Below are 22,500 nucleotides of genomic sequence, written 5' to 3' on the forward strand. Positions count from 1 at the left end.
GAAGGATATAAAGGAATATAGGGTTTTGCTGAGGTAAGAGAGGGAGAAGATTTTGGGCCTTTTGGTATATCTGCTGAAATGGGAGATTTAGAGAAGTGAAATGGGAACTCGCTTCCATAACCATGGCAAGTGTGTTGCGATAAATTACTAGGATTGCCCTGAGTATTTCTAAAATTACAACTATATCCTACTTATTTTAAATAATATAAAAAACTTCTCTGAATCACCGATTATAAAAACAATAGGATTAAACAGAATTAGAGATAATATTAAAGCACAAGTTTCTTCAATACATAACTTATTCACTAAAAACCCATGAATGCAAGGATTAAATTCAAGAGCCTTAGTCAATATTCAGGCTGGCAAAAGTTCTCATGCAAAGCTTAAAAAATAAACACTAGATAGAACTAATAAATGTATCAGGAAAACATAAGATTACCATCAATTGAAGTACTTCACAACATAAATAACAAACATTTTTTTTTTTTTTCCAACAACACTTGAAGCACTTTTGATTTATGCTTTTTTCTGGAAAATGTGGCTTTACCATGAAACTTGCAAATAACATACTGCTGAAGATATAGTAGACCATGCTGATTCAATCGATTGCTCTTGTCAAGTGCCTAGCTCTGAAAGAAAGAAAAGTGTTGAAAATTAATAGTGGAGTTTATATCAGATTCTGAAGAAGCATAAAAATATGATGTAAAAACGAGCACTCACCTCTTAGAGCAACGTTGAAGTCACTAATTTCTTCTTCTTGATGTGTTTCTCTTCACTTGTTAAGATCTGAGCCTCAATCTTTCGACCATTATTAAACACCATAGAGGTTTTCCTATTGTGAATACAATGTATCCCATAGACAAGCCTATTACCAATCCGCATCCGTAACCCATCAAAGCGATTTTCCAATCGAACCAGCTTGAACCATGCTCCTTCAGGTAGATGGGCGGTATTGGTGATGGCGGTTCATCATCCCCACATTTCTTTGACAACGGAGTCACACAACCCAAAGTTTCCAATGTATGATCATTTTGAAATGTATTAAATGACTTCTTGAGGTATAGAGCTACCAATCGGTTTATAGAGATTCAACAGAAAGAAAATGATAGACTTGCCAATTGGGGATCTCTCCAACAAAGCTATTAAGAGAGGTCTAATTCAAGTCCTGTCAAATTTCCAATATTGGTGGAATAGACCTGTAAGGTTATTGTGAGAAAGTTGAGGACTTGGAGGGAATTAAGCTTTCCAATTACTCCGGAATTCGCCCTTGAAATTGATTGTTTGACAAATCCATCATCATGAAAATGGTTAGTTCATCTATTTCTCTATCAACACCTTTTACTGTCAATAATTGAATAATATTGATGAAATAAACAAAATACCCAAGTCCTCAATACTATCACTTCATCATATATCCAAATAACCTTATGATTATCCCAACGCTCATATTAAAATTTTCAAAATATCTGGTTGGCAAAAACCAGTGAATTGATTGTGAGAGAGGTCAAGTATTCGTACTTAGGAAACGATACTCTTGTCTTGGGATTTCCAATGGACCATGAAATCTATTAGATCTCAATATTAGAACTTGTAATTGGAAGGGTCGCTAACCAATGGGAAAAGTATCTTTAATATTGTCCCAACATCTAGAAACTTTCAAATAACTACAATTAACCAAAGTAGGTGGCAGCAACCCTCTAACATGTTGCATTAAGGTTAGGTATGATAGATCCAATTGGGATGGTTTGGGGGATGCTACCATGGAAATTGTGTTTCTCAGATTCAAGATCTGATAGATCATACATGTTCCCTAGACATTTAGGAATGTTCCACTCAAGCTATTGTTAGACAAGTCAGAACTTAATAAATGAATTGCAATGATGAAGAGATCTCTCGTAAAATATATTGGAAAGTGATAAAATTCGCAGATAAAGTGCATCTGGCATCACAGGTATGGCCTTGGAGCAAGTTGGATGAAGATCAAAAATCGCTAGATTCCCATCGAAAATTTACAGGACAAATAATCTTGTCAAAAATTTAAGAGAGATTCATGTTCAAATGTTGAAGCAATTCCAATTGTGTTGAGAAGCTTGCCAGAAATTCTATTGTTTGAAGGTCTAGAAGTGTCAACTTTTTGAGTTCTTAAGAAAATTGGAAATTGGGTTATGTTGCAAGAAGAGAAATTGACCTGAAAAGATTGGGCAAGGTAAAGTTGGCTTTTTGAGATAAGATAATACAGGGGTTAGGGAAAGGCTAATATAACTGAGATTTTTGAGGTTGGACAACATGTCTAACTTCACGTGCCACTCAAATTGTTGGATGAAAGGTCAAGATCTGTAAGGTGTAAAAGATCAACATGGAATTTGGAATTGACCATGAATTTATTATTCTTAAAAAATTGCTTCTAATGGACCTATATCCTGATGGAACTCCTCAATGACCGTGAGTTTGTTGTTTTGTAAGGTGTAATGACTCCAAGGATGTAAAGTAAACAACCAAGATGGTACTTGCCACTTAGAAAGTTATCAGCATGTAGAGATGAGTAAGAAGTGAAAGACCACTTACTTGACAAGGAATATGGCCTTCAAGTTGATGCTGGAGAAGTCTAAAAGAGAAAGTTGTATGAGGTTGAATGCTGAAGATGGCAACTGACCACTGAAACTTTGATGAAGAATCTAGATGAGTTAATTTGCTGAGTTGCCAAAAACATCCGGAATCTGCTTTGAAAATTGTTGTCTGAGATCTAAATTGTGAGCTCACTAGTTTAGATAGTGAGGCATCAATGGCCAATGAAGTTATTGCTGACAAGTCCAAGTGAGTGAGTTTCATGCAGCTCCAATTTGAACTTCGGTATATACCTGTGAGTATCACATGTGCGGATAAAATATTGACCGCTGGAGGAAGAGGTGGGAAACATCTTCTGGGAACTTGCCTTGCAGAGCAGTGTACTGAGATCAAGAGATATGAGAGTAGCAGACAGTTTGCAAAGGCGACGGCTGCAACTGAGACATTTCACACCAGAAAGATCAAGATAACTTATTTTGTTTGATTTCTGCAGTGTTTACTAACCTGTGGCTCAGTTCTGGAATTGGAGGGAAATGAAGATAACAGAAAGATCAATGGAAACAAGTTCAGATAGGTGAAAGATTTCAGTTGGTAATGGCTAGAGAATTGGAATACAAAGGTTAAGATGTGTTAATTTCATGAATTGACCAAACTTGGATGACATTGAGGATGGCTGAAATCATTGCAAGCTAGATTTAGCTTATGGAGATGGTGAAGGAGGAAGAGACTACTTTGTCAGATATTGAGCCATCAGTCCACTTGAAGCTAGGTCAAGTTCAATTACTTGGCCTGTGAAGCGATCACAAGTGACGCCTTCCATGAGCAGCAATCACTACCCTCTTCCCAGGAGTCTGCTAGTAATAAGAGATGGTCACAAGTCACATGGACAGAGAGAAGCATCAATTGTAAAGCTATCCTTGAAATGGAGTAAGGCAAAGCTTTGTTCAGGAGAGCAAAGTTTTGGGAAGGAGAAGAAGCGTTAAAAGGGGATGAGAAAAAAACTTGAAAATTCAGTTGAAGAAGGGAGGAAGGGGAGTAGGAGATTGTGGCATAATAACCTCCACATTTTTTCAGTGGAAACAAAAAAACTGCAATTCAAATTGTTGGGACAGATGAGAAGTGAAGATGATATCAATCTATATATATAGATGAACAATTATAAAGGGAATCAGTAAATTAAATTAAATAATTACCTTGTCAAATCCGTAATGACTCAGTAAAAACAAAGTCTTGGTCATCCACTACTACATCAAAGTTGGTCATGCACTAGCTAATGAATTTTTAATAACATTTTATCTCAAAATTGAAGAAAGAATACATATGAATAATGATTTTTTTTTTTAGTTCGTATATCACAATAATTTGTAAGGAAGTATATAAACTTTGAACAAGATTATTAATCAAGGCATACAACGGGATTATTGGAAAATACATAGAAAATTGCTAAAGTATGTATAGAAATTATAAAAATCATATTAAAAGTTTTAATAACATAAAAAATGTTTTTTGAGTCATCTTAATATGTAGTGTCGGTAGTTGTTTAATTAGCAACATAAATAAAACAATAATTCTTATATATTTATGAATACTTATATTCTGTTATAAATTGAAGGAATCCAATAAAAACATGTAATGAGACTTGAATCGTGGCTAATGCGTGTAAGAAAGTAAATGCTTTTCTCAATCATACCGTGAGGACAGTTCATGAATATTGATCAAAACTTGGTCTTCGCTATGTATGATTCCAAGAAAATATCATTCAAGGACTCAGGACAATCCTATCCAAAAAGAAAAAAAAGAAAAAAAAAAAAAAACTACATCTAAATTATTGAATGAATGAAAATTTATTTTAATTAAAAAAATTAACTATGCTGATGGATGTTAACGAAAGGCAATTATTTTAATTTTATTGCTCGATTTGGTTGATTTAGTTGTAATTAGAAGGAGAAATTTAATGAATGAAGATTAAGAAAAGGAATATAATGACTGGTGGATCAATGGAATATTTATGGTAAATGATCGAATAGCCGTTAAACCAATGCTTTGGCTGCAAGGTAGAATATAAGTTTGATGCTTTGAAAACTGAAGTTTAAAAATAACAAGCGAAATGAATAAATTATACAAATAATAAAAAAAAAAAATATTACCATGAAACGATATAAAGTTATATTTATATGATACCTTTTAAATACAACAAATTCTGATATTATTAAGCAAATAATAAATCCTATTATAATTGAAAGAAATCCAATGTAAACTTAAGTGAAGTTTACATATGTAAGGAGACTTGAACCGTGATTAATGCACGTCAAAAAGTAAAGTCTCGATGGCAAAACACAGGATAGGGTTATGCAGAAAACATAGCATTATTCTTTTCCCCATTTTTTTTTAAAAATGAATGATCTAAACTTTTCGTATGGTCGGTGAGAATTACAAATCTTGAGTCAATAAAAAAAAAAAAAAATGAACCAATGAAAGTTCACCCTGGTGATAGTCTAATGGGTGTTGTTGCCCCTGCATAGTAACGGCATTCAGTTACAAGAGAGAGACATTGTGCTTCGTTTGCTTTGATAGGGGAATTCTGTGTAGAGAGTCAATTGGTTTTATCTAGTAATACCCTTTTTCTTATGGCGAAAATTACGAAAGCAATTGCCTTGTCCAAATAAAAGAGGTCCTTACGTGTTTATCAAGTGATCTTTACTATGACCTTTTGAAAAATAATTTATCATTCTTGTATAGAGAAGACAAACTTATTGTTTACGTATTTGGAGAGTTATAGCTTTGTTCTTGGACTTGAAGTGAGGAATGGGTACAGACTTGTCAATTAATTAGAAGTCTGTGGATTAGCTAGAAATAATATTGTCTACATAATTTCCAATCTCACATTATATTAAAAAAAAGAAAAAAAAAACTTGTAGGCTTGAAGTCACTTTCTTACTTAAATTTTTTTCTTCCTATTGTATGGTCATATTTAGATACCTAATTTGAGTAGTAAGTCACACACTGAAGTGAAAAGCACAATGACCACAAATGTTGCAATGGGGAGTTTGGATGATTAAGATGAAAATGCTGATATATGAGTATTGTTAGTTCTTGAAATTTAGTGGACATTAGGGACTGCAAAATGTGACTCAAAATGTGGATTTTTTTAAATTTCCCGTACTGATCTATCTATTTTGAGATCACATAGATATATCGGGATAGAGAATTGAGGCTGTTGGAATACGGAAAAAATGAAGATCAAAGTTTAAATATGAATCTTATCATTGACAGACTGAATTGAGGCTGCTGGAGATATATCTTTGTAGAATTAGGAAGTTTAATATTCTTTGTTAAATCTTTTCTCAAATGCATAAATTTATTAAATATAAATAAGCTTGGAGCCACACCATAGTTGGTTACTTGGTTAAATGCAACAAAATTACTGAATCCATGCCTGTGTTGTGATTGTCGGTATATTCATCTTTTGCTTCAGCTCCTTCGTCTTCTACGCATTTTGAAAATTATAGCATCTTAATTGGCTGATGCAGTGGGGAAAGGCCTACATGACTTCCCCATAATTTAACACTGCGTAGGAAGTCTTCATGACATTTTTCTGCAGAAATAATGACAAACGTAAGGTTAATGTATCTAAAGAGACTTGAGTATTGACTACTTCCATCTAGTATTTGGACACCACAAATAAATATTTGACAAAAACCTAAATCCATTATTTCATGAAAAATTCAAAGCAAAATTAGCAAGTAGAATAAGAGACTTATTAACCAACAAATTTCTACTTCAACTAACATGGGGCCTTATAGGAGAGAAAGTAGGCGTGGAAATTAATATATGACTATGATGTTATGACCTAAGTTTTAAAGGACTATCTATGTCACATATTGTTTTCACTCTCATTCAGAAGACTTAAAATTGCGTGAATTCACTTAATCTTGTCTCATTTCACCTTTTTGATACTAAAGTTGCATCATATCGAACATGAACAATTTGAAATTTAACATCACTAGAGTGAGGAGGCGCTGGGAGATATTCTGCAGGAATTATAGAAGTTTAAGTGTCTTTAGTTTAAATTTATTTTCTCAACCCATAAATTTATAAATATAAATAAGCCTGACGCCACACTATGTTGGTTACTTGGTTTGTGCAAAAAAAATACGAATCTAGTGCTGGGTTTTGACCTCAGATATACATCTTCGCTTCAGTCTTCGTCTTCTTACATGTTTTGAAAATTATATCTTCTTAATTGGTTGATAGTGGGGAAAGGCCTACATGACTTCTCAATAACTTAACTACCACGTAGGAAGTCTTCATAACATTTTTTCTACAGAAATTAATGAAAAAGTAAGGTTAAGTATCTAAAGAAACTTGAGTATTGACTAATTCATCTAAGTTCATTTGACACCATAAAATTAAATATTCGACAAAACAATTCTACCTAAATCAATCATTTTATGATAAATTCAAAGAAATTAGCAAGTAGCAAATGACTGACTTATTATACCATCAAAATTTCCACATCCACTAACATGGGGCCTTATATGGAGAGAAAATAGGTGTGAAAAAATATATGAACAATGATGTTATGACCATAAGTTTTAAGGACTATCTATGTCACATATTGTTTTCCTCTCGTTCAGAGACTTTTAATTACATGATATATTCCAATCAATCTTGTCTCATTGCACTTTTGGTACCGAAAGTTGCATCATTGAACATGAACAGTTTGAAAATTTAACATCACTTGCACTGTAAAGTTGAAATTGTCATTTTTGGTGCAAAATTGTCTCCATTCCACAAAGTCTTGATTCTAGTTTAGTTTTCAATGCCGTGATTATAAGTAGTTTTCCACATGCCTTCGATTATAAGTAAAGAAGTAGAGATATATTTTATACACGTTGTAGAGTAGCAAGTTTGAAATAGAAAATCACCAAATTTTCATGGAAAGAGAAAACGTGTAACACATATCTAAATCATATTAAGATTATTATATCCTGTTCCATATGAATTTACATGCAAACTTCAAAGTATCTTATTATATGTGTATTTTAACTGATTCATGGTCATGACCTACTCTTCCATTACATTTTATTTATTAACAATCAATCACAAATTTTGCACATCTAATAATATATATAAATCTTTTGATGTGTGAACACTAAGATAAATTTTAGTAAATAACTATTTTTTTTCGCTAATCTCCCTTGTAGTTTTGAGAACGATGTAGAAATCAATGGTAAACTATGTAAGGGACTTGAATCCGGGCTAATGCACGTCAAAAATGTGTATAAAGTCTTGGTCTACTGGCTTGAAACAAAAATGTCGTTGTTTTCGCTTCCACTCTGCTATTGATTTAGCATGTTCATTCTTACTGGAGTCATCGTCTTCTGTTATGAGAAGTCAACTATTGTTTACGTATTTGGAGACTCTAGCTTCTTTCATGGGCCTTGAGTGAGGAATGGGCAACAACACATGTCAAGTTAATTAAAGTCTTGGTCTATTAACTAGAAATTATATGTCTACATTAATTTCCAATCTCACATACATAGGAAAAATCTTGCAATGCTTGAATCACTTTCTTACTTAAATTTTCTTTTCCTATTGTATGGTCAACATTGAGATACTTTTAATTGAACAGAAGTCGCATGCTGAAGCAAAAGCCCAAATGACTAGGGTGGAAAAAAAAACTCGAAAACCGAATGATCGAAAAACTGACCAAAGTGGCCTAGGCCAAAGTACAGGGACGGATGGAATTGGACCAAAGTGGAGGGAGGATGGAATTAGGCCAAAGTGGTCCAAGCCCATTTGTAAAACCGGTTTATTCATCTTCTGCATCATTCTTCGTCTCTTACGCGTTTGAAAATATAGCTTCTTAATGTGTTGATGCAGTGGGCAACAGCCTACACGACTTCCCAATAATTTAACTACAGCGTAGGAGTCTTTATGGCATTTTCTACATCAATTAATGACAAACGTAAGGATATGTATCTAAAGAGACTTGAGTATTGACTAATTCTCATCTAAGTTCATTGGACACCGTGAAGCACAGGATGACTTATAATATTATGCCACGAAATTTCTAATTCAACAAACATGGGGCCTTATAGGAGGAGAAGTAGGCGTGGAAATTAATATAGGCTGTAATATTAGACCGTAAGTTTTAAGGACTACCTATGTGATAGATTGTTTTCATCTCATTCAGAAGACTACTGGATCATTAATATAGCACCAAGTCTTGGTCCTTGCTTTGAATATTCCAGAAATGTTGGAGAATTTTCTATGATCTCACGGATGTCACCACACCAATGATGTTTTTCTATACAAAAAAAATACCAAGTAGTTTGCTATTCATACATGCGTATAGATACTCAATTTTAGAAGATGAAAATTTTCCATTAATATGGCAAAAAGATGGGAACTTCAAGTGTAGTGAAGAAACATGATTAAAAGCTGATGAATGATGAAGTTCTATGCAGATCTGATAAAGAAATGGTGATATGTTTTGAAGATGGCAAATTAAATTATTTAGTTAGTCACATTCTAGTTAGGTGTACGGTGTTATCTCATATTTAATTGTGAATGAAAACATGTCAAGTGACTGTAACGACTTTGGCTGTTAGTAACAGTTACGTCAGCCGATTGATAACTCTAACTGAATAATATTAACCGCAATGTTAGTGTTAGTAGATGAGAACATTTATGGTGTTGGTATTACGATCACTGTTATAGAATTATAACGATTTCTTTGTAAATCTATTTTTTATGGTAATTTACTTGAAATAAACAATAAAGTTAATTAAAAGAAAATTGCTAATTTAATTTGAGTAAGATTACCCAATGAGCTACTCCAAAAATTTAATTTCCAAATAACATTCCAATTATCTACAACCAAAATGCAGTAACTGCCAAGTTAATTTTACTTCGCCAAATTGCGGGAAAGGGACAGGGTCATATATACCAAGTTAAATTCTCACATTCCATGGAATCAAATCCCTAGAAGTCTGCAAATGGAAATGATAAGAGTAGCTGAATTAAATTTCAAAACTATTGGTCAAACACATCATCAACACTATAACAAGTTTGCATTTGATGAGAACTTGTAGAAACTTACTTTTCTTACACATGTCTCTTGTTTGGCCTTCTCCCCTTTTGACGGTGTCCTTCAACAATCCTTACAAGGGTTCATGACTTAATATTGTTATAATAAAGCGTTAATAATCTGGCTATGTATAAATGAAGCTACGCCATTGAGAAACAGGGCAAAGCCCAACTATTATTATTATTTTGAATATTATCACAACTTACAACATTTCTAAATGCATTATAATATTCCCAGAATTAGTACGTACCACAAACAATTATTACTCAAAATTTTAATTTGTAAATTTGTAACAACTATAGTTGATTCTTGGTACTGATAACAGTTGTATACATAGTGTATTTTAAAATACAAAAATGCATCAGAAACAACTATAAATGGACAAATAAAATATTGAATGAATATTAAAGATTAATAGATCATATTCCTGGCTACATCTATGGTGGGAAGTAGGCCAGATAGAGAAGTAAGAATGTAAAGGTTCAGAAATGATCCTGAGAACTTAAACCACAACTTAATGTGATGGAGCTTCCACAAGAGTAAAGTAGCGCAAAAGGATCAAGACCATACCTCGAGTTTGTAGATCAGATGGTTTTCCTTCAATTCTTGGCGGTCAGATCCGATTCATATGTTCTTCGTTTTCTTCTGGTTTTCCTTTCCAAGGATACTTTACTACTCTCATTGGTCCTTGGGATGTATCCAAAGGCCTACATATAAAACCTGATACTGTCTCATACTGATGACCCTATAAAATATAGGAAAGGAAAGGTAAATAGATATGTGAAATTAAGCAATCATGGACACTTAAACAACATATACAAAGTCTTAACTTCTTCAGTTGAAGCATAAGTAGGAGCCCTAACATGCATGACAAAGACTGTCGGAAATAGCTTTTACCCATTGACAGCAATGCATAACTGAGCAGTTAAATACTCTCAGATCAGCCACAAATCATGGTAAAAAATATCAAGTGTCTTACTGTTAATCAAACTCTTTTCAGTCATGAAATATTACTAAACTATCATAATAAGACATGTTTGCCTTTACCAGTGCTGGTCTCCCCCAATAGGGATAAGGGCTGTTCTCATAAAGTTCTATCCGCCAACAGGTTTCTACATGAATGGAATTGATGATAACTTCACAATTATAAATGTGACAGGGTAATCTGCCATGGTAGTACTTCAATGCTAGCTATCAAATGCATTATAACAACACATCACCAGTGGCATTAACAACAGCATCAACACGATTACCTCTAGCATTTTGATATTTAAGTCTTCGAGAGCTGATCAATAGAGTATAGCATCCCATCACATATTCTCTCTGCTTGCATCATAATGTAGCTAGTTTTCTCCTGGTCTCCTCCTGTTATTGAGTGATGGAGGGCAGATAATGCAAATACATCAATATATGATGAAAACTTACTGATAACCTGTATTATGTCCATCATTTATCAATGCTACTACAAAGACAAAATTAACAGTGAGATTTACTTTTGAATCATTTGTGTCAAAGATTTCACAAACATTTCCTCAACCACATCTTCTGGGTCACTACCTGCTTCATCCAGAAAAAAAAAATGATTATTAGGCCATCAAAACTGAGGTCAGAGGTACTTATTGAGTTACCCAAGCAAATCTGCAACATCAAAATGTTTAATGAAAAACTAGTTCTAACTTAGTTTGGTCGATATGAGTGTGATATACCCCACAGTTCCACCATACTCATTTAGAACAACAGCCATGTAACCTTCCTAAGTGGAACTCTCTGAGAAGATTCCAAACTGTCATTGAATCTGCAAACCAATAACAAAACCCTATTTATTCAGACAGATAAAATAAACAACAGATTAACAGAAAAATAAAAATCAACAAATTTCATTAAAAAAACACTGCATCAACTTGAAATTGGCTCTAAGGATTACCAGGGATGAAGTATGCAGGTTTGTGGGCCATGTCTCCCACTGAGTACTTTCTAGGAGATCCACCTTCAAAGGAAAGATCATAATTCTGCACACTATGAGATTGTCACATAAAATCAATAAAAAACGTGGTATTAACCTCACAAGGGAGGAAGGGAAAGAAATCCCCTGACCTTTGAACATAATCCAGCAGATCCATTGCATAAGCATATTCATTATATGTCAACACGTTGCTCAACAACAGGCACCTTAACACACATTTTCAAACTTCTTAGCTTTTTGAATATGCACCGCGATCCGAGTGAAGTACCAGAATTATTGCTTGAATTGTGAGGTTACCCACAAACTGTGGAAATCAACAAGAGATGTACTAGTTTGTACATCATAAGCCTGTTTAATAAAATTCCCCTTTTGTTACTATCAAGAAAATGTGAAATAATCAAAATGGGCCAATATCATTGCCTAGTCAGCAATCTCTTCTGCCAAGAAATTGGCAATGTGGCATAGGATGAAGAATAAAATTCATTGTGAAACTTCGGTTATGTGTAAATGGCTTTACAGATTTCTTTGACCACTAGCCTTCAGAAACTAAACATGACTAATATTAAGATACAGATAACGAATAAAACATTTTAGATACAGATAATGAATATGTCTTCATTAATAAGAATATTTGCCTCATAAGGACATTGGGCACAGCCTGTCAATACTTAAGTGGCAACATTCTTACAAAATCCTAATCCGTTAAATAACATAATACAGTCAAATGAAATTCCTCTTGAATATTAGATGATTGAATAAAACATCAAGGATTAGACTCTTATTTTATTGCATCTATAACAACCACTTGAACCTTGCTTAGTTACTAGTAACCTACTGCGCCATTCTAACCCTAACTTCCTTCTCTACATAGCCTTAAACATGATATGATAGCTTCATACAAATATAACTTCATAATAGAAAAACTTATTATCATAACCTTGTGCGTTCTTTTGCTAGCCAAGAATATTCTTGAATACAACTGAAACCATTTGGTGAAATAGCCAACAAATGAAGTATGATGGAAGATACAAATAGCAATGATTATCTTTTCACCAAAAAATAAAAAGTCATGATCAAACATACCTTCTTCCTTTCAAACCAAGAGCCTTTAGAATTCCCATTGATAGATATGTAACAACTCTTCCACAGCGTAAAGTATCATGGAAAACATGCCACTGGCCTGACCTAGAAACACTGCAAAGTCAAATAGAGCTCAGACAGTAACATCAGCAGAGCACGAAAACCTCAGAACTACATTAAGCATGAGGTTGGGGAAAAAACAAGGGAAAGCCATCTATTAAGCATTAATAGAGACTCCCTTATTTAAATTGACAAAAATCAAAATATAATTTTTAAACTTACCACAAACCTAGCAACCTCTGTCGCATTATGAACTGCACATATTTTGGAGTACTTTCAGTGTAAAGAAATACAGCCACCTAATATCATTCAGAAATGGAAAACTGGATAAAGCAATTGAAATAAGTTATAGACATCTTAGTGCATAACCACATGAGTTTTTAATCCATAGACAACATGAACTTCGTTTCATGAGGACAAATACTCAGTTTGATGGCAACCTATATCCTGTGCAACCTACAGTCATTATTCCTGTTGCTGCACTGACACCAGCCTCACCAAATAAAGTTGTTGCTGCCTCTGTGACTAACGCAGTGGCTCCAATATTTGCCACACTGAATATGTAAATAGAATGTATAAAAAATTAATTTTCAATCAATACGAAAGAAAAGATTAGTTACTCTAATATTAGGGGAGGGTAGTACATTGTGCCAACGAGAAGAGTCGTCAAAAACCGAGTAACATCACAGTGAAGCATTTTAAAGACACCACTATCAGGCTCTTTATCTGTAATTCCCGCACCTGATTCAGAAATATCAAATGGCCAATTAGAACAAATAAAACTATTTGAAGAGATGGCAATCATCTACTTACACAAAAACTACCATATGAAGTTTCAGTTAACATCTTTTATACTGAAACAGGTAAGTGGTTTAGAATTCAAAGAGCTTGTGCTATTTGATTAGTCCATATATTCTCATTCAGCTATCCCTCAACTTCAGCAAACTAAAACCCAAAAAAGAAAAAGCATTCACAACACCACAACTGAACACAGTCTAATATCATACCCAACATAATAATCGGACTTTATAAGTGCACAATGTGCAATAAAAGTTACAGACTCCATAAACCACTAACATCAAAATGACACCAAACTAAGCTAATACACTTCCAAGACCAGAATAATAACAAACGCTTAAATGCATAGATTGTGACAATAAAATTACATAAACACCAAACAAAACAGACTAGCTCAAGAATTTTATACCTTCCAAGGCCAAAGCATTGTGATAGACGTCTCAGCCATTGACGAGAACGCAGACAAACCCAAAGCGCGACCAAAACCAAACCTTAATCTTTGAATACTCTCAAAACCTGAGAAACTTAATCCAAGCATTCTTCAACACAATATGCTCTGCCCAATATCTCCATACCCTGCATTTACTGCACTCTCCACGGAAAAAAACTCTTTTGCAACCAAACACCAAACCCCATAAACAATCGCCCCTAAAACGTGACACTTGGATAGCGATGAATTCTGGGTGAAATCTTGACAGAAAATTTCGAACATCGATTTGCTGGAGGAAAAACGAGTTTTTTATTGTGAAACGAATGTGGGTCGATTGAAAACCAAAGATTCAAGAGCAAAATCCATAAATATGAACAAAAATGAATAAAAATTGAAACTTTGGCAAATCCCAGCAAAAATAACTACAGAAAAAAAAAAAACCCAGAATAAAAGGAAATTCGGTCAAAATTTGAGAAATGAAGAAGATTGAGATATGTACAGAATTTATGGGTTTTGGATTGAGTTTATTAGTGAAGTGAAAAATGGAGAAGGGTTAAAAGGAATATGGTTTTTCAGAGGGTAAAAAGGGAGAAGATTTTGGGTATAGTTGAAATGGAAGATTTTGAGAAGTGTAGTCTTCTACTCTTCCATTCTCAATGGAAGATTTTGGGACTGTGGGAGTCGTAAATTACTAGGATTGCCCTGACTGTAAGTTCTAAAATTACAACTATATCCTTACATTTTTTAAATACAGTAATAAAAAACTCCCATGAATATCAAGATAATATAACACAATAAGGAAAATATTTTGGATTGGAGGCTCCTTAATTAATTTAATGATTTGTGCATTTTTTAACAAAATATAACATAGGACTAACAGTTTAGAGATAAATATATAAAGAACAAAGTTTCTTCAAATATAACTCATTGACTAAAAACTCCCATGAATACCATGATTATATAAAACAATAATGAGTAAACAGACTTGGAGATAAATAGTAAACACACAAAGTTCCTAATATATCCATTGATGAATACAAGGATTAAAATTCAAGAGCCTAATAGTCAAATGTTCTGGCTGCCATAAGTTCTCCTTATGCAAAAGCTTAGAAATAAAATACTTACAATAGGACTAGTAAATGTAGTAGAAAGTGCATTTTCTTGATAAAAAAAAAGATATAAGTTTATCATCAACTTGAAGTACTTCACAACACAAATAATAATAAATAAATTATTCTTTCCAGCAAGACTGGAGCACTTTTCATTTACGCTTTTTTGGAAAAAGATGTAAGTGTTACTAAAAACACTGTTGGCTCAATTCAGGTAATTTAAGGGAATAAGTACACCAGAGAGGTCAAGCGAAAACGTTTAGATAGGTGAAAAATTTCAGTGGAATTAGCCATAGAAACTGGAGAAGAAAAGGTTAGATGCGTTAATTTCATGAATTGACCAAACTTGGATGAGATTGTTGATTCAGAATCAATACAAGCGAGCTTGAGCTTCTGGAGATTGTGAAGGAGGAAGAGATACTATTGTCATTGACAATGCCATGGATCCAACTATAGAAAGGTCAAGGCCAATCATATGAGCTGTGTAGCTATCAAAGTGACCCCATCCCATAAGCAGCAATCACTTCCCTCTTTCAAGAATCTGTCTTAGGATAATGATATCTTCGCAAGGATAGTAAGAAGAACTATCAATTTTTAAGGTGCTCTTGAAATGGGTAAGGCAGAGCCTTGTTCAGGGAGCAAAGTTGATTGAACGAGAAGAAGAGTTATAAGGAGATGAGGAAATGGCTTGAAAATTCAAGTCCAACAGGAAGAGGCAGGGGAGTTGATAGTGCCATGATAGCCTCCACATGTTTTTCACAGGAAACGGAAGAAATTGCATAAAATTGTTGAGAGAGATGAGAAGTGAAGATGAAATGTCTATGTATGTATAGATAAATAAAAAAGGAAAGTGAGCCAATTTCCAAGTTAGAATCCATTCGAACAAATTTTCTATACAAATATCATGCACTGAGGTCTACTCCATCAAGTCTTTGGTCAAGCACTAACGAGGGACTACTGGAGTTTAGTCTTGGTCATCCAGGGCTCTTTTCCTACTTTCTAATAAAAAATAACACAAATGTCTAAAATAGTCACAAACCCGAAATCCCATACACCCAATGGTCTCTCACACTTTAAAATACTCTCAAAATTAGTATTCTCGAATGGTTTGAGAGACAGGTGAGTCACTTGTGTTTCTCTTGCAAGTGGCGCTCATAGTCATAGTGTTGGAGGCCATTGCATGTCAGAAATTGAGGGACGAAATTAAATCTGGGATTAAGACCTTGCAGCCAACAGTTTTGCTTGAGAATGTTGATATTGTTTCAGAAGCATGAAGAACAAATTGTTCTTCCAATTCGGTGGCATTAAATGTCATCAAAGAAGTTCAACTTAAGCATTTAAAATGTGAAGAATGTGCAGACAAATTGCATGGCATTTATGAGCCATGAGTTAAAGTGAACATAATCTTGCACTATTTAAACGCTACTTAAGCCACCATTTCTATATCCCAACTTCTGTAATAAACTTTGTGTCCTCTATCCTGATACTTTTAGCTGCGGAGCCGGATGAAAAGGGTAAAGAAAAGCAGTTAGTATGAAGGTCCTTGTAGTCAACGATATGAATTTACTAGTTAATAGATTTTTAGACATATAAATATCATTAAATCCCACTAATGAGATCTATGAGGTACACAGTCAAAGTTAACAGGAAAGTGGAAGACACCTAATTAGGAGCACCACTTGCGGCATACTTATTTCTTCTCTGCATCCTCTGTTCTATTTCTCATTTACCTTCGTTTGTTGTTTTCTTGCGCATATTAATACAATAAATATATCCCATAGCTTGTCAAGAAATGTAAAGGAGTGATTTATGAGTATTTTTATCAAGAAATGGATATCACTGCTATTGCAAAGAGGTGATTTATGAGTATTCAAGATTCAATCATAAGAAACAGAACACTGCATAGGACTAGGAAATTCAGCAAGGCCATTTTATGGAGCAAAATTTACTACCTTGTCATCAACTTGAACAGACCCCAAAATAACAAACAAAAATTTAATAGTGATTTTATTTTTCACGATTCATTTATATATTTATAAAAAAACAAAGCACTTACAATAATGACCAGTAGCTCCAACTGAAGCGCATTATGTAAAGCTAAAAAATTGGCTTACTCTTTGACTCTGCTCATGATTCTGAACCTTACACTTTCAACCATCGGTCCATAGTGGTTTTTCCGTTGCGAATGCAATATATCCCGTAGACAAGCCTATTACCAATCCACATCCGTAACCCATCAAAGTGATACTCCAATCGAGCCAGCCTGAAGCATTGTCTTCTTCGTGGAATATTGATGTTATTGGCTATGGTGGTACATCATTAGCACATTTGTTTGACAATGGCGATCCAGACAACCCCATGTTTCCCATCATGTTTAAGACAAACATCCATATGTCTTACAGTCTTAGGGACTACTCTGTTAGTGAAAAATCAGTTTGTCCTTGACTGTAGTGGACCAAAACCATGAGACGAAAATGTGTTAACTCACAAAAACTAAGACTTAGAGAAGTCAGAGAATAAGATAGACTGGCCATGGAACTGGGTACTATGACAGACATGTCCACATAATAAGAAGAGTTATGTTAGGTAAGTCAAATTTTGAACTAGCCCTTCCCAGACAAGTTTTTTTCAATTTTCATGGGAAAAATTTGTTCAAATAAATCAGATACTGGAGGTCAAGAGAAACCGTGTCAGACAAGTGGGATATCTCATATAGAACTAGAACAGTGAAGTTTGAGTTAGAGAAACTACGTAATTGACTGAAATCAAAAGAAATTTGAGAGAGTTTGAAATCATTGAGAGCAAGGTTAGCTTTTGCAGGTGACGAAGGAGAAGAGACTACTGTTCGAAGGAATGTTTCCCTGAAGAGGGTGAGGGCAATGACAACCAGTTGAAGTATAGCAGGTGACACCGTCCCATGAGCAGCAATCAGTATCCTCTTTCCAAGACATTGCTTTTGGATAAGAAGGACATCTTCCATAACAATATGGTGGGTTTCATTTTTGGAGAAAGTATTTTTTTGCATAAAGTCAAGTCAAAATAGAAAGAGGATCATCAATGAAAGAATATTGTTGCTAAAGTGGCGCAGCGCAGAACTTGGTCATGAGAACAGAGTGTTGCAGAGAGCAGCTAATAAGCCCGTCTGAGGAACCTCATCTTTCCTTATGAGATCACAACTTTACCGCCGTGAGTCATCCTGGCCGTACAATTGTGCAGCCATAGAATTCTAAATGTTTAACCACCATCATTTCCACACAACTATTCAAGAAATGACACAATTACCGAGTCAACAGCCTCATTCTTCGCTATTTCTGTATACCCTTCAACAATTATTTAGTCCTCCTTTCATATCTTAATTTTTTTAATTTTTGCTTTTGTGTTTTCACTGTTGAGGGCAAAATCTAAGAACTCTTTGTCACCGTAGACTTATTGTTTCGAGATATCATTTTTTAAATTTCATCAGATGAAATGAAAAGTGGAATTCATGTTACTAGGGAGGATATATTTGATTCAGAATATAACGTTGTTTTATATTCTTAGTTTTTAATTTTTATTTAGACCAAGTCCAGTGTAATTCTACCGTGTTCATTTTTTATTATGGTCATGTGTTCTTAGGTATAATGCAATGAGGAACAAAAAGTTTGTTCCTAACTTGCTTTCTCTCAAGCACTGTGAAACTTGCATTAGAATGTTGCATTTGGTCGAATTTAGGCGAATTCCACTGAATCTTGTCTCATTTCGGTGGAGATACTATACATAACTCTTGTCTCAATGCACTAGTGAGAAACTTCTCCATCAAAGTCTTGGCCATGCACTAGCTAATGGATGATACAGTTTTGCAAAAAGGTTCCTCCATTGGTTTCTTTTTTTCTGGATTTATGATTGCTGTACAAAGTTCTATCTGTAGCTGTCAAATTTGTGAATTAGACAAGAAGTTGGAAATCAATGTATTGTAGTCTCTCTAGTATATAATTTAAATTGGGAGGCACCAAATCTGTGCACTATGCTTTATGCATTCCCCTTTCTGCAGATTGGAGATGCTTATGAATGCAAAAGTTCTCCTCATGTGAAAGCTTAGAAATAAACACTTACAATAGGACTAGTAAATGTAGTAGAAAGTGCTTTTGTTGAGCTTACCATCAACTTGAAGTACTTCGCAATCCAAATATAACAAACAAATTGTTCTTTCCAACAACACTTGAAGCATTTTTATTTAATAAAAACTATTGAAAGATAATAGATAGACCATGTTGATTCAATCGTATGTTCTTGCTTTTGTCAAGTACTAGCTGTGAAAAGAAGAGAATATTGAAAAATTAATGGTGGAGTTTATATTCAGATTCTTGAAGGAGCATAAAAAAATGCTGTAAAAATCGAAGCACTCAGCTTGTTAAGAGCAGCGCTTGAAGTCACTAATTTCATCTTCTTGGATGGGTTCTCTTCACTCTTGTTGATTCTGAGCCTCACTCTTTCAACCATCAATACAAACCATAAAGGTTTTTGTTGGAATACATAATCTCATAGACAAGCCTATTATCAATCCAGATCTATATACCCTTCAAAACGATTTTCCAATTGAACCAGCTCGAATCATTGTCTCCTTCATGGTAGATGGATGGTATTGGTGATGTGGTTCATCATCAACACATCTCTTTGATAAAAGGAATCCACAAAACCCAAAGTTTCCAATAGGAATCATTTTGAAATGTATTCAATTGATTTCCTTGAGTTATAAAACCTACGAGTCGGTTGTATGAAAGGTTCAATACAAAAAGAAATGACAGACTTGTCAATTGATTAGGATCTCTAAAAAGGTATTGAAAGAGAGGTCTAATGATTCAAATCGTATCAAATTTTCCAATATTGGTGGAATATGACACCGTGAGGTATCATGAAAAGTTGAGGACTTGGAGGGAATTAAGCTTTCCAATTACTTTGGAATGTCCCCTTGAATTGGTTGTTTGACAAATCTATCATTTTGAAAATGTTTATAATTCTATCTATTTCTCTATCAACACCGTTTACAGTCAATATTGAATAATATTGAGCATACCTACAAAACCTTCATCCCATAAGTCACTGTCCCATATATAATCCGAATAATCTCATGATTATCCCCACACTCATATTAAATTTCTCAAAATACCATTTGGCAAGAAAATGAAAATGATTGTGAGAGAGGTCAAGTATTAGCGATTAGGAAACATAACTTTTGTCTTGGGATTTCCAAGGGACCATAAATCTATTAGATCTCAATATTAGAACTTGTAATTCGGGAAGGGTCGCTAACCAATGAGGAAAAGTATCTTCAATCATATTGTTCCCAACATCTAGAAGTTTCAAACGACTACAATTAACCAAAGTAGGTGGCAATGAACCCTCTAATTTGTTGCCATGGAAATTATTTTTAGATTCAAGAATGAAAGTGTACATAAAAACTTACGACAGTTCCCTAGCATGAGGAATTGTTCAACTCAAGCTATTGTTAGAAGTCAATAATTATAATAAAGCTCATGTTGCAAATGTATGAAGGGATCTCTCCGGTCAATCTATATGATAAGTAATAAGATTTCCATAAGAGGTGCATCTAGCATAGTAAGTGGGCCTTGGAGCAAGGGAACAAAGGTCAAGAACATTCATATTCATCACTGAAATTTTTCCAGAAGGGACAAAACTTGTCAAAAAATTGTAAGATAGATTCAAATGGTACAAATTGGGGGAATCCAAAGTCGATATATATGCATGTCCTTAAAAGAGAGAGAAAGTTATACTTACAGTCATTACTCCTGCTGCTGCAAGGACCCCAGCCTCACCAAATAAAGCTGCTGCTGCCTCTGTGACTAACGTAGTGGCTCCAATATTTGCCACACTGAATTCGTAACTAGAATCTATAAAAGAATTAATTTTCAAACTCAATATGAAAACAAAAGAATTAGTTATACTTACATTAAAGGGGAGGGTAGAACGTTGTGCCAATGAAAATGGTCGTCAAAAACCGAGTAACATCACTGCAAAGCATTTTAAAGTCACCATTATCAGCCTCTTTTTCTGCCGATTCCCACATCTGCATCAGAATAATATCAAATGGTCAATTAGAACAAATAAAACTATTTGAAGAGATGGCAATCATCTACTTGCACCAAAAAATACCATATGATGGTAATATGGTTTAGAATTCTCATTCGGCTATCCCTCAACTTCAAACAACTAAAACCCAAAAAAAGAAAGAGCATTCACAACACCTCAATGGAACAGTCTAATGTTATACCCAATATAGTATAATTGGACTTTTATAACTACATATGATAAAGCAGCACTAGAATAAATAAAATTAAATAATTTGCTCTTCACAATAATAACACAATGTGCAATAAATTATTCTAGACTCCATAAACCCCCAACATCAAAATGACACCAAACTAAGCTAATACACTTCCAAGACCAGAACGATAACAAACACTTAAATGCATAATTTGTGACAACACAATTACATAAACATTATACAAACACAGAGTAGCTCAAGAATTTTATACCTTCCAAGGCCAAAGCGTGTTGATAGACATCTCAGCCATTGAAAAGAACACAGCCAACCCCAAAAGTGTAAGTGGAGAGACTGCCATTTATTTGGTTTGGTATTTTGAACTTTGAAGGACGGGTTTTAGTGTGTTGTGTAACAAATTGCAATGACAAGTGGGGGTGATAAATTACTAAGATTGCCCTGAGTAAGTTCTAAAATTACAACTATAACCTTACTTTTTTAAATTAAAAAAAAAAAAAACCAGGATTAACATAACATAAGAGGACTAAAGATTTAGAGATAAATATGTAAAGTACAAAGTTTCTTCGTACAACTCATTGACTAAAAACTCCCATGAATGCAAAGATTAAAATTCAAGAGCTTAATAGTCAAATGTTCAAGCTGGCAAAAAGTTCTCCACATACAAAAGCTTAAAAATAAAACACTTACAATAGGATGAGTAAATTTGGCAGAAAGTGCATTTTGTTGAGTAGAAAAAATATAAGCTTACCATCAACTCGAAGTACTTTACAACACAAATAATAATAAACAAATTATTCTTCCCAGTAACAATTGAAGCATTTTTCATTTATGATTTTCTGGAAAATGTTGATAACAGTGCTGAAATATAATAAATAGACAATACTGATTCAATCAGTTATGCTCTTTGCTTTTGTCAAGTACTTAGCTTTGAAAAGAAAGAGAATGCTGAAAAATTAATGGTGGAGTTTATATTCAAGTTCTCACAGAAGCATACAAATATACGTTGTAAAAATTGAACCACTCACCTTGTTAAGAGTAGCGCTTGAAATCACTAATTTCTTCTTCTTGGATGGGTTCTCTTCACTCTTGCTATGATTCTAAGCCTCACTCTTTCAACCA

General features: G+C 34.1%; 1 pseudogene; it reads right to left on the minus strand.

The window, feature by feature from the left end:
- Positions 1-10,931: 10,931 nt before the first annotated feature.
- Positions 10,932-14,274, minus strand: LOC116143457 (annotated as a pseudogene).
- Between the last annotated feature and the right edge of the window lie 8,226 nt (positions 14,275-22,500).

The sequence above is a fragment of the Pistacia vera genome, unplaced genomic scaffold, assembly GCF_008641045.1.
Source record: "Pistacia vera cultivar Batoury unplaced genomic scaffold, PisVer_v2 Contig430, whole genome shotgun sequence".
NCBI lineage: Eukaryota > Viridiplantae > Streptophyta > Magnoliopsida > Sapindales > Anacardiaceae > Pistacia > Pistacia vera.